The sequence below is a fragment of the Scaptodrosophila lebanonensis genome, unplaced genomic scaffold, assembly GCF_003285725.1.
Source record: "Scaptodrosophila lebanonensis strain 11010-0011.00,11010-0021.00 unplaced genomic scaffold, SlebRS2 tig00000080-arrow-pilon, whole genome shotgun sequence".
NCBI classification, from domain to species: domain Eukaryota; kingdom Metazoa; phylum Arthropoda; class Insecta; order Diptera; family Drosophilidae; genus Scaptodrosophila; species Scaptodrosophila lebanonensis.
The window spans coordinates 3,278,606-3,291,640 of NW_022060561.1; the positions used below are offsets into that span (position 1 = coordinate 3,278,606).

The window sequence follows — 13,035 nt, forward strand, 5'->3', positions numbered from 1 at the left end:
CTTTTTATACCCTGCCACCAAAGAGGGGGAAGAAAGTACATTCGATTTGTGCCAGTGCATGTAGCAAGCTATGTATTTCTTTTATTTCAGGAGTACGGAAATAGGTCAACGTGGTTTTCTTTAATAAAGAATCTTAAGATTGTGTATTATTAAAGCTTTCTAGTTCTGACAGTTCTTGTTTTTTTTTCATAATTTATTCTTTAAAAAATTTTTAAAAGAATTTTTATACGTATTTTATTTAAATTTATAATTAGAAAGCTTCTCTGGAAATATATAGCAATAAAGATACTAGTTTTTAAAAGTAGTTCATTTATATAGAGGGTATTTCAGTGTCGGCCTGCTCGACTATAAAATTCTCTCGTGTTATTGTTGCTGCTGCCGAGCAACAAATAATACAAACAATACACACACACACACTAAGCTACGCAGCAGGCACATTTCTCTCTCTCACTCTCTCTCAGAAACAACTACGGCAACTGCGCGGCATAAAAAGAAAAGAGACAGATACGCCAACCAACAAAAATTGTCGCACAGTGGTGCGAATTACAGACAAAAACATGCCGTTCTCGCATCTGAAAGTTTGTCATGCTGACCATTACAGATTCAAAAGGGTACTGCCTTTTTAAAACTGTATCTAACTGCGTGGGTAGGACACAAAAAGTTCTGTAGATAAAGATCTATTGATACTGTCCATGTTTTTTCGAAATTCATATGTCTAAAAAATTTGCTTCTCTAAGGCCGTCCTGCCTTATTTTAAGAAGAGCATTGACACTTTTCGGTTATGTTTTGTAATACACAGTCAAAGAGCCCTACTTAGACTGCTATTTAGGAGCCAACTTCCTCCGGAACAATTCAAGACTTTCCACTAAATTCGTTCAGACTTCAGGGTGGATCTAAAATATGCTTGGAAATGCGGAAATATCATGGAGAAATGGGAAGTGGAAGTGAGTCCGGGATCTATTCCTGACTGCCGCATATATATATATACATAGTATATATAGTAAAACTATTTGTTCATACATAAGTACATATTAAGAGTTTGTCGTCCATCCTAGTATTCAAATTGAATACGTAATGCTAAACAAACCTAGAGTTTTTGTTCGACTTTACATATATTATAACGCATATCCTCCAACTTACATGTTTATCCTAATCTTCGATTACCACCCTACTCTAGCAGAGTTCTGCTTAGCATCCGTGTTAGCTATTCAACCGACAAATCTAGGTATTGTAGTTCCCCACTCTTGTGAGGGCTGCCATTTCTTAGACAGGCTTTAAATGTAAACTCAACTTGTTGATGTTTCATGGTTGTTTTTTATTTCTTATTTGTTTATTTGTTGATTAATTATTTTTTATAAAAAAAATATCAATATAATAGAGAATAAGGTTAACAATTAAAAAAAAAAGATGATTATTCCCCCAAATGCTACCTGGAAACTTCGTTTAAGCTTCAAACTTCTCAATCATTGAGAATATAGAGATTCGATTTGAATTACTTTGTAAACATTTTTGAAATCGCTCTGTCGCCTTAATCTTACATCCGAATAATCAAAAGTTGTATGCTGTGTGAAAGATAATCTAATTATCAATAACATATGCAAGTTATCGGTGGAAACGCAATCTAAAGCTTTTTTATGCCATCAAGCCCAACTTCTCTCTCCCACTGCGCATTTCTCTCTTTGGCAACGTGTTAATGATTTGTTTACAACTTTGTTGCCGTGCAGTTTACCGAAAGCTTTGCCCGGCACCCTTGCCCCCCATTCCCCGAAAAGCTCCGATGCGTGCGCGCAAAAATCCGATAAAAAGGAGGCTCGTTTCGGTTGTGGCCTACATAAAAAAGCGCGAGCGAAGGCACGACACGACCCCTCATAACACGAACACGAAGCAATGTTGGTCAACAGGAGGTGTTGCTGCTGCGGCGGCAGTGCTGCGCGCTCTTGAGTGTCGGAAAAAGCTAAAGACCAGATTTTTCATTATTATCATTCCTAAAGAGGAACTAAGCTCCAATTCTGCGTTTCATATGTGTAAGAAGGGCGGTCTCTTGCAATAGTTTTCAACTTTTCTTCTGCACATTTCTATTTACAATCCTATTTCACGAACGAGTAACAATGTATTTACAAGTATGTATATATTACGACATAAAATTTGATAAATAATATTGTCACAATCCGAGAAGGTCATATACTATTAATCGATTTAATCGATTTGTTATAAAAGGTCTAGAATCAAAAGTGTGACTACGAGAATCTATGTATTCAGGGCTTACCTCACATTCGACGTGGAATGTACGCTAAAAATCTATAGGAATACTTTTTATTTATGAAAGGAATAGGGGGATGGGAAATTTAATTAATTTATCTGTTGGAAACCATAATCAAGTCATTTATGTGATTTGCAAAACACCCAAAAATTAAAAGTGATTAATAATTTGTTTTCAACGAGACAATTAGTAAATAAGTTAGTCGATTGATTTTTAAAAATGAACTTTATTTTTCGAACACACATTTTATTTGAAAATCTATAGTTGTTGAAAAAAAAAGCTAAATTATTGGCACTGTTTTGCTAGTGTTGTGGTTTCAGTTGCAATCCTTTGGAGAGAGGTTGGGAAAAAGGAAGAGAGAAACAGAGAGCGCGCGTAGCCGAGGCCTTAACGCTGACAAACTTCAGTGTCGCACACTCAGTTGTCAATGGACGGTCGGCGGGAGCCTTTCGTACTGCGGACGCCCAAAAGTATGCCACAAGGCTTCGCAGTATCGCGTATTGAATTGCGTGCGTGTGTGTGTGAGTGTGTGTGTTAGAGTGCCTCGAAATATTTGCTGTAAATTATTAACGAAGTTAACTGGAAAATTTAAAATGCGTGCTTTGTTCGCCCCACGAATCGGAGACACAGCTGTCACTCAAAATAAATGAAAATGGAAAGGAAGCACTCGGAAAGAGGTGACAAAGAAAGAAGCAAAAGAAGATATTAATAATACTATAATGTGGGACAAATTTTAATGCGTGGCTCAATTCTCGCCCGCTGTGCCATTTCACATGCACCTTAAGCCAGAAATGCATTTCAAACCGCAGTTCGGGTCCCCCTCTCTCTCTGAGAGGTGCCAGGAACTCTCTCACTCTCTCTCTCTCTCTCTCTCTTACACACACACACACTTTAACGGTTCGCACTCAATGACTCTGCTACTACGCAGCTATTTTTTTTTAGAATATGTTTTCTAGTATAAATGCTTGCATGTAGAGTTTCGGGTTTGCTAGAAAATGGAAATGGCCGTGCCAGTGGCAGGTGTGGATGTCGTTGGCATTGCCTTACCGTTAATGCGGCTACCTGTAGATATTGTACAATGTCCAATTGTAAGTGTATGTGGGTGGGGGTATGTGGATATATGGTTGGTTGGTCGTGTATGCGTGTGAGGGTGTGGGAGTCAGTTGCCAGGCAAGTCCTTGAAAGAACCGAACGCTTCGTTCGTTCGAGCATTGCTGCGTGCGTTTCCGACTCTAATTAATTTGTAATTCAAGGTCCACTGAGCCGCCACTGAAGGTTACTGTTGATGAGCTTATTGTGTTTAATATCTGAATTGAACATTTCCCAGTAATGTGCCTGAGGCGGCCGCTCGGTCACTCAAATCCATAAGTTGGACAACGGCCTCAAATTAGCCTAAGAATCGACGGTGCGTGAGCAAAGCCGTGTCTCTTTGTGTGCAGCAATTCTTAAATATGGGCGGTACTTTTAAAGATAAACTCATTTAATCTACACAAAAAGTTTGATTTGACGACGAAAACGGAAGACGGAAATAAGGAAAAGGTCAAGCTTATTAACGGCCTGTCACGGCACACTTAAGGAACCAGCTTTTAACTTTTATTTGTGTTAGAAAGCAAAGCTGTGCTGTTTAATTAGAAATGTTGATCATCCTGTTCCAACTATACTTTGAACTTTATCTTTTAATTACTGTGTAGAAACGCTCTCTCCTTTGTTAAGAAAATTCCAAACTGCACATAGAAAAACACCTTTGTACAGAGACGAAATACTGGCTGCTGTAGCCAACAAAACTTTATCAAAAGTGCTTAATTTAAGGAATCTATTTGCCAATAAACTTTATAAAAATAAGCAATTATGACCTTCTATTAAGTTACTTAATTTTTGTTAACGAATTTTAGGTATTTCTGTAGAAAATGTTCCCTGTGCATTAGGAAAACTAAGAAAACTGAAAATTAGATCATTAACATTGCAACAATAAAGAGCTCAACATCTATGAAAATTTGAAATGTTCGTCAAAGGAAGCAAATCGTAGGATACTTATTTTTGTGTTTCAATTACGTAAAATTTCAAACGTAATTTTATTTATTTTTTAATCAGTCCTGGGTTGGGCAACTATTACATTTAATGATAACTTTGAGCTTACCTTGTACGATTCCTGCAGTAAAGAACTATCAATAGTATTCAATTTCATTTCCATATAGTTTCTAATTATTGATGGCGTTGACTCCAAAACAAGATAATTGGGGTTTGATATCGTTATCGAAAACTTACTCCTACATATGCATATCTCCAATTTTAATCTTTTTACATATTTAATAACTTTCATATTAATATCTATAAAATATGTGTGGGAATTAACCTAACCTGTCCTATAACGGTAAAGTCGAATTATTAAATAATATTATTTCAGTGAAAGTATATGTAATTAAACAGTTGTTCATCACAGCAATTTAACACTTTATTGCAATTACTTATTCTGTTTATTACATTTTTAAAGCTTATCAATGTCCGCCATTTTCTCTTCGCTGCGTCTTCAAAATAAATTTTTAAAAAGTGCCTACAAAGCTGTTTTAAATTACAAAACCGAATAGTCATGCCTAAAAGTATGCTGCTCTAAATTTCAAAAAAGTTATGTAAATATAACATCCAGGCAAAATGAATCCAATTTTCATACATTTTGTCTTATAAGCAAACATGGTTACTTTTTATGGAAGGTAGTCAAACTTTTAAATGCAACTTTTACAGCAAATAAATAATTAGGCATGTCGACAAACGGCTTTCTTTGCGCGCTAGTTGAGCTTCAAATCCATCTTATATTTGTGTTGAGTTTAATTAGGAGGCGAGCAACCAAGAATTTAGAACCACAAAAATGCGTACTTAAGTGCCTAAGCGCCACGAGCCCGATTGCCAAAGTATATTAATCCAAAACCCTCCCAAATACCCAACCACACAGTTTCTAAGAAAACCACATTACGCATACGCCACATTGCACAGTCTGGCAACTTTGGGGCGCAATAACAAAAACAAACAAACAAAGAATAGAAGAAGGCAAAAAAAGCTTTTCATTGCTGGCCATTAGCGTTCGTATATTCCTTTGCGTGCGCTCTCTCTCTCTCTCTCTCTCTCGCTCGTTCTCCCTCTCCATCCATTTGGCTCGTTGCCTCCTTGCTATAGCAGCAGCAGCAACAAAAACAACAGCAATAATGAGAGCCCACATTTTTTGTGACGCCGACTGCGGCAGCGACGGCGACGGCGACAGACAGCAGACACAAACATTTTCGCTTGAGTAGAAAAATTCAATGATTTTTTGTGCTTAGTGTGAAACGAACCAACAACTTAAACGAAACGAACGCGCGCGTAAAATACCAACAAGCAATCAACACACAAATATAAATATCTACAGCACACACGAACACGTACACACACACACACACACGTACATACTTGCACATACCTGGCCACAGCAGCAACAACAACAATAGAAACACATAAAACACAAAGATATTATAAACAAAAATAATTTCAAACAAATTTTTAAAAGTCAGAAACGTAACAATAAATAAGCGAGCTGAGAAATTAGAAATGAGTATTACAAACGCGATTGCCTAAAGAAACGACCAAATAGAATCTACAAGTAGCTGAAACTAAAAACAAACAAAACACAAGATATATCTCACAAAGCCGCAGCAAAAACTATACGAAAATTATTCGAAGGCAACAACAACAAATGCATTGAAGGCATTTCCAACCTGTGTCGAGTTGCAGAATGTGCTTTATGGGCTGAGAGCAAGAGAAGAACGTGAGTCAACAGTGGGTCTACTTAAATAAAAACATAATTGATCTGAAGAGTGAATCATCGCTCATCCCCATATTTTAATATATATTCATGTAGAATACATTTTCAGCAATTACTGAATATATTATTTTATCTATAGATATTAGTATTACAAATGAAAAAGTCGATTTATTCTATTGATGTTCCACTAATTTTCAAAAAGAAGAAGACTTCAAAATTAAAAAACAAAAACGCCAATATTTTTCGGAAATTTATTATTTTGGCGATCCCAGTTTTGACTTAAACCAAACATTTTTGAACGCTAGAACTTGCATACGCAACCACACATTTTTAAAATTCTTATGTTTTTACCTTACCTAATTGGCTAAAAAAAATATTTTCAATACTTTTAGATATGATTATGTTTCTAAATCTGTTTATGAGAAATGTGTTTAAGAATTCTGAAAGCTTTTGATGAAGCACAATTCAACGTTATTGTATTTTATTATATATTTATTTCTTTTAATTATTGGATTGGGAAAAAAGAAATAAATTTTGTTCACTCTTTTTCAAATTTTATTTAATAAGGATGACGTTGTTCGATTTACATCCCGCATTGTTTAATTACTTGTTGCCATTTCAAAGAGTGCTTCATAATTCCTCTCTCGTAGAACCCCTGTTTCTACAGTCCTTCACTGAGTACACTTTTGGTTCATCCATAAAACGTTGTAATCACAAAATAGGAGATAATCACTTGCTTGTACCCTTTCTAATGGCCAATTCTGATCACTTCGGTAGCTTATTGTTGACAGTAGAGGTCAGAATTTGATGGTAGATGGGACTAGAAGGGTCCCACCGGTTGCACATAACTTCCTGGCTTAAAAACCATTAAATTGGCTCCACCGAACTTTTCCCTAAACAAGGAAGGTGTTATTCTCAAGCGAAATGGTTTTTACAACGTTTTTCAACATCGACCAAACAAGCTAAATATAGTACCATTTACACAGTTCTTTCTTCAATTGAAAGGAACGTTTTTTTACGTTTTTTTTGCATTCTTTCTTCAAGCAACCTTTCTGAGCAATCAACGTTTTTTCAAACGAAATTGGATTGCTTTTCAGGAAATCAATGCCAACCACTTGAAAGTTTCTTCTTCCTTCACACCAACCACCCTCAGCTCTGGTAATCTAACGTTTGCATATTTCAAATCAAATTAGCAGCCCACACTGATAGAAATCGAAATAACAAATTTAGACGAAATCTGCGTCACAAAGAAGTAAACAGATATATAACCTGGCTGGCACTTTTTCTTCAGGCAGCCAGCTCGGCCCAGCCCTGACTTGTCGTTCACATATTTGTCATTTGCAGTAAATCGGTACCACACGGCGTATGAGTTTTATGTGCCTTTTTAGCCTGCAACAGTCACACATTCAACACATACACATATGTACGTGCATATATATGCATGTGTGTGTATGTGTTAACATCAATTTGAATTTTACATGTGCTCGTTGATGTGTCTTTTGTGTGTGTGTGTGTGTGTGTGTGTGTGTGTTGGGACCGGAAGCTAGAGAAAACTGCGCTTCATTGCAACTTTGTGTATGGGTATATATGTGTGTGTGTGTGGTTGTATATACAAGTGCTGCGCCAAAAATCGCTAACTGTGACTCAATAGGCAAATAAGCCTCATGAGCTCCCTCAATCGCAAGAGTTGCTGCCATTGCTGCTGCTTATGTTATTATTATGGCTATGTTGTTGCCTCTGTTAATTGCAGTCACTGTTAATGTCGCTGTAATTGAGACTGTCAGTGTTAAATGAACAAAGCGATCGCTGTAGCGCGACATATAGATATGTATGTATGTATGTCGAAAAATGAAGGCGGAAAGGAGTGTTGGGATTATGTTATGTTATGATTATGGCTATGTTGTTGCCTCTGTTAATTGCAGTCACTGTTAATGTCGCTGTAATTGAGACTGTCAATGTTAAATAAACAAAGCGATCGCAGCAACGCGACAGATACATAGCCCATTAAAAAGGAAGACGGAAATTACAATTTAATTAATTATTTATTTTATCGACAAACAATGCAGTCGATGTAAAAGAAAAAGCACACAAATAAAAAATCGGAATTTTATTTGCCTAACGGCCAGCTATGCCCGTTAGATATTTTGTATTTAGTTTAATTTAATACATTTTTATTTTTTGATTAATTGTGACGGCTTATCAATTCATAGAAAGAAAGGGCTGTTGTAACTAACTCATTAATTCGTTCAAAAATTAGTAAATCACTGTAAATCACACTCACAGCAATGTTCTGCTAAAAATCGCCATTTTCGTCACCACTACTATTCGAGTATACGATATGTATGTAGTTTCTATATATACATACTCATTCTCTTATATGGTTGCTTGGGTGGCACTTGTTACAACGGAAACGGATATCCCGTGTGCTCTCCTTATTGCACAGCTTTTGCCTTTGCCTTCACCCATCCCCCAACCCTCCCATTTCGCATTTCGCCTGTTTGTCTTTTCATCATCAGTGCCGGCTTTGGTTGTCCTTGCAGCTCAGGAAATTTTCAAATTGAATGTGCGACCAGTTTGTTTGCCTATTCCACTGGCTTGTCTTAGCCGGAGTGCTGGCCATGTGAAGGCTGTCAACATGCTAAATAATACTCGCATCGTCTTTATTGTTGCCATGTCCAGCACATTTGTCATTCCTGAACTGATGTAGCACTTAATGGCGAGTTTTCTGATTCATTTCCATAAATACAAGTAGTCGCATTGCAAACGCGTCTCTGGCCTTAAAACGCACTCTAATGCCTCCTATACTATATAACACGACACCATCATCACCAGCAGAAAACTAAAACTGCTAACCCAATTTCGGCACGGTTTAAACAAATTTCGTCAGTGCCTCCAGCCTCCAGCCACCAGCCATGAACCACAGCTGTGTGCCGCATCAGGCATCGCCCAGTGCCCTCAATTGCGTTTGCACAGCAGGATATAGTCAAATAAGTACATAGTCTCTGGCCAGCACGCACACACACACACACGCAGGCATTTTACTCCAAATGGCATGTGTAACTACAGCAGTGGCTGAGAAGTAGAGTAGAGAAGTAGAGTCATAGGCATTCCATACCGAGGCATATACGCTCTGTAAAATCCATTAGGAACCATCATAACTATTTAAAGGAGCTGCTTTACTTCCGAAATATGTTGAGAAGGGTTTCTTGAATCAAATTTCTACCTTGAATTTCATTCTGAATTTATAAAATTTAATTGAAATTGAATAACAATAAACAAATTCCTCTCTTACCTTTCATAAAGTTTGATTATGTTATGGTCATATAAACAAATAACTTGGAGTTTACATTTCAAACAAACGTAAAGATTATTATACTATACAATACGCTCTGTATAATTCATTAGAAACCATCATAACTATTTAAGGGAGATGCTTTACTTCCGAAATATGTATGTTGAGAAGGGTTTCTTGAATCCAATTTCTACCTTCAATTTTATTCTGAATGTATTCAATTTAATTGAAATTGAAAAGACAAGGAGTATTTTCTTATAAGCCAATTACTCTCTTATCTTTTATCGAGTTTGATATGTTATGGTCATGCAGGCAAATAACTTGGAGTTTATATTTCAAACAAAAGTCAGAAATTTGGATTACATTTTTTGCGGTATTACACATGTTTGGATAAAAAATTAATGGAAGAGTATTGCTTCCCATTCAAAATGCACTTTTCAGCTTTTCCGCAAATGGGGGCTATTTATATCGTTGGAAGTATTATGAAAGACCCTCTTTATTAAAATCAAACTTCAAAAGCAACAAAATGTGAAGTGTGTTTCGTGATTAGTGCTTCATACTCCTTTGAGAAAGTGTATTTAATGAAAAAAGCTCAGCGTACGCTTGCCTATGCGCTCGCAAGAAAGCTGCTTGCTGGTTGTTGGTTTTTAGTATTATGGTTATGTTTAGTAGTAGCCATTGGTGTTGTAATCTTGCGGCCCAGACACTCTCACACTAACACACACCCACGGCCATAGTATCGGCCACTTACACTTACATTATACATACATATTATCCTATAAACACTTAACGTTGCAAATCGTCGATGGGTGTTTTTTTTTTCTGTCTTGTCTTATCTCGGCTTTTGTGCTTATCGCGCCAATCACAGTTGACGAGGCCGCCCCCACTACTCAACCACCCAAGACAGAATCAGGCCTAACTAAATGTACATATCATGAATATGTATGAGTGCATGTTCATGTATGTGTGTGTGTGTTAGTGTGTGCTGTTGTTGTTTTGTTGTGCCTCGTTATTGTTATTGCGCCGCCTGGCCGTTTGCATTGTATGCGTAGGGATTTATGTTGAAGCTGCGCGCGTGACAACAATAAATTAAGTCACAATCACGCAAATTCACGAAACTAATTCTTATCAAAATCGGTCCATCATAAGGGGTCTGGCATAGCTCATCGAGCTAGCAGGAATCCCACAATGTAAGTTCGTTCCTGAGTAGGCTTGATTGTAAAAATTTCAGTTATTATAAAATTTAATAATTTTTCAATAGGACAAATCCTAAATAAAGATTAAAGGTTAAAAAAAAGTACGTTATATGATAAGCTCTTTAATGTTACAAGATGTGTTAGATGTGTGTCTAGAAACATAAGCCATGTTGCAGAGCTTAAGACTGTACGAATGTTTAAGAGCATAGCTTTAAAAAATATTTCATTTGAAAATTAAATTTATCTTTAAAAATTCAAAGAAAGTGAGCTTAATTCCAAACTGTCGTTTTATTAATTGTTCGTTACTTTATTGAAGGGAGAGGATAGGTCTTTCAACTGAATTATCTCACGCTTTTTCAAAAACCTTCCTTATTGTGTATGTGTGCGATATTTGTTTTTTGACCAGATTTAGATTTGGCCTAGCCAGAATGAACTAGAAAAGTACTGAAATAAAACAATTTTTAAATTGTGTTGGCTTCAATCAATGGTATTTGATTCCACTGCAATTTTGGCAGTCATTCTTCTTTTTTTTTTGCCTCTCACAATCACGCACATTCACGCGCTGCTCTAATACATGCACATACATTTATGTATATAAATATGTACATGTTTGCTTTCAATCCTTTTGTATTTGGCACAACAATAAAACATACATACACACACACACATATATATATATATATATATATATATATATATATATATATATATATATATATATATATATATATATATATATATACTCAGCCACCTCAGTAGATGCGCACAGTTGCGTTCGCATAAATATTTTATTATTTATATCGGATTTCTCTAGTGTCAAGTCCTCTGGCAGCGCAAGGCGAGCTCGTTAAGCGCCATGTCCTTCAATGCGTTCGCATGTGTGTGGTTATTGTTTTACTTTGTTTGATTGAAGTGCTTTGAATTGTTTGCCATTATGAGTGTTGGTGTGTGTGCGTTTATTTGTGTTTGAGAGCAAATGTACATATGTAGAAATGGTTTTATGATTTATAATTATACTTAAGGAATGCAGACGACGGATATGTTATACACAGTAGCACAGCTAGCTTCAATCGCGCACAAACTGTTATGGAACTATTTATGTTTTCATTAAAATTTATCTAGATGTTAAAGTAGTAGTTCATATAATAAATATAAGAAGTTAGCATTCAATGAAGGGACAATCAAGAATATAAAAGACTTATTTTATTTATTGAATACTACTTAAATATTCTTAAATTGTTATACATACAATCTCAAGTATGGAGACGGAAACATTTGTTCAACAGTTGGCAAAGATTATCTCTCAGGCGATTGATGTAAAACAGATGTCATACTTTCAGTATAGCCCTCAAAACCTTAGGGGGAGTTTTCGATGACAAGCCGATAGCCTATCTTCGTAAAGGCTTACAAACTACAACTGATATCATTCTGAACGGTCTACATCGCTTCCACATCTTATGACAATAGAGAAACCGTAATCACAACATTTTTATCACCAATTTATTTTATTGTCTGAACGGGGTAAACAAATCTCATATCCGAAGCGAACCCGTTCCCAGTTAAGTTCGTAATTTGTGACGCAGATTAGCTTGCAATATACAGTTATTCTTCTTTGACGGCTTACAGAGCACGCCTATTAATAATTATTATATAATACGATTTGTTTACCAGAAGCAAACAATAGCTAGCCTAATTTCATGTGTGAAAGTGAAAGGCTTGTTTGTTAAAAATGCAAATGCGAATTTTTGCAAATTTTAATGATTTTTACAACAAAAAAGTGTAAAGTACCTTAATTTACTTCAATATAGCTCCTATTGGCTTTATCCAAGCCAAGCCTCTTAAGTCGCTTACAAAAACCCCGCATCTGAACACATTAGCAACTAGTCGTCGGCTCAAGCTTATCAGGCACGGTTGTCTGCTTGAAAGGGGACCCTTTAGACAGCAGATTTTTGGATTTGAATACAGAATGTGCTTCCGTGTGTTGTGCTTGATTTTCGCGGTGGTATTGCTGCCGAAGAATGTTTTTTCCACTACATATCTATTGCCAGCAAATTTGGAGTTACGCAACTTTGGAAACTTCGACATTGGCCGGTTTTTGAACAGCGTTCGCTTTAGCAACCCTTTTGACAGAGGGTTCAAGCCTACACAACCACCGAAATATTGGTACCCTCCACCACCGCCTCTGTATTATCCGAGCTATCCAATATATCCCCCGATCTACTACCCCCCATGGCCTGGAAAGTTTCCAACTACAACGACAACCACGTCAACTACTCCAACGCCAACCACCACATCGACAGAATCGACGTTTTGAATCTAAAAAGTTCCAGGAGATAAGTCAACGCCTACTCAGTGGCATATTTCAGTTCTTAAGAGATCTACCTAGATAGGTTTTCCCAACATAGTAAGTACAGATGTGTTTTATTGACATATTTGTGTAAAAAGATTCAAATACCATGAGTTCTACGACATATATTTGATCTTCAGTGCAAGTATT

The 13,035-nt window shown here is 36.5% G+C and overlaps 1 protein-coding gene across 1 annotated transcript in view; it reads left to right on the plus strand.

Moving 5' to 3' along the window:
* The first annotated feature begins 5,584 nt into the window (after positions 1 to 5,584).
* Positions 5,585 to 13,035, plus strand: part of LOC115625789 (mediator of RNA polymerase II transcription subunit 12) — a 36,726-nt gene continuing 29,275 nt past the window's right edge. Inside the window, exon 1 of the mRNA XM_030520961.1 lies at positions 5,585 to 6,053. The gene's annotated coding sequence lies outside the window, so the exon portion shown is untranslated. The remainder of the gene's footprint in view (positions 6,054 to 13,035) is intronic.